This window comes from Arachis duranensis, chromosome 2 (assembly GCF_000817695.3).
Source record: "Arachis duranensis cultivar V14167 chromosome 2, aradu.V14167.gnm2.J7QH, whole genome shotgun sequence".
Classification (NCBI taxonomy): Eukaryota; Viridiplantae; Streptophyta; class Magnoliopsida; order Fabales; family Fabaceae; genus Arachis; species Arachis duranensis.
Genome location: NC_029773.3, coordinates 30,788,544 through 30,789,605, shown reverse-complemented (window position 1 = coordinate 30,789,605; position 1,062 = coordinate 30,788,544). Strand labels below are relative to the sequence as shown.

General features: G+C 36.5%; 1 non-coding gene across 1 annotated transcript; it reads left to right on the top strand.

The window, feature by feature from the left end:
• Positions 1-20: 20 nt before the first annotated feature.
• On the top strand, positions 21-128 carry LOC127745093 (small nucleolar RNA R71). Its single transcript, XR_008006286.1, has one exon. It is a non-coding gene; the product is annotated as a small nucleolar RNA R71 (small nucleolar RNA).
• The last annotated feature ends 934 nt before the right edge of the window (positions 129-1,062 follow it).

The window sequence follows — 1,062 nt, the reverse complement described above, 5'->3', positions numbered from 1 at the left end:
CCTATGATGCTCCATTCAGAAAGCATATCAGAGGGACACTTTTTGATCAATTGTTTGTATCTTTCCCAAGCTTCATAGAGGGATTCACCTTCCTTCTGTCTGAAGGTTTGGACTTCCACTCTAAGCTTACTCAATTTTTGAGGTGGAAAGAACTTTGCCAAGAAGGCATTGACTAGCTTTTCCAAGAGTTCAGGCTTTCTTTAGGTTGTGAGTCCAACCATATCCTAGCTCTGTCTCTTACAGCAAAAGGGAATAGCATAAGTCTGTAGACCTCAGGGTCAACCCCATTGGTCTTAACAGTGTCACATATTTGCAAGAATTCAGCTAAAAACTGATGAGGATCTTCCAATGGAAGTCCATGGAACTTGCAATTCTGTTGCATTAAAGAAACTAATTGAGGCTTAAGCTCAAAGTTGTTTGCTCCAATGGCAGGGATAGAGATGCTTCTCCCATAGAAGTCGGGAGTAGGTGCAGTAAAGTCACCCAGCACCTTCCTTGCATTGTTGGCATTGTTGTTGTTTTTGGCTGCCATGTCTTCTTCTTTGAAGAATTCTGTTAGGTCCTCTACAGAGAGTTGTGGTTTAGCTTCTCTTAGCTTTCGCTTCAAGGTCCTTTCAGGTTCAAGGTCAGCCTCAACAAGAATGCTTTTGTCTTTGCTCCTGCTCATATGAAAGAGAAGAGAACAAGAAAATATGGAATCCTCTATGTCACAGTATAGAGATTCCTTAAGGTGTCAGAGGAAAAGAAAAATAGAAGGAAGAGGTAGAAGAATTCGAACTTAGAGTTCGAATTGTACATGTTAGTCCATAAATAGAAGGATGTGGGAAGAGGGGAAGAAATTTTCAAAAATAAATTTAAAAACATTTTAAAAACATTTTGAAAAATTGATTGATGATTTTCAAAAACTAAGAGTGGGAAAGAAATTAAGTGATTTTTGAAAAAGATTTTGAAATTAGAAATAAAAAAGGTATGATTGAAAACCTTTTTTTTTGAAAAAGATGTGATTAAAAAGATATGATTGAAAAGTTATGGTTTTAAAAAGATATGATTGAGAAGATATGA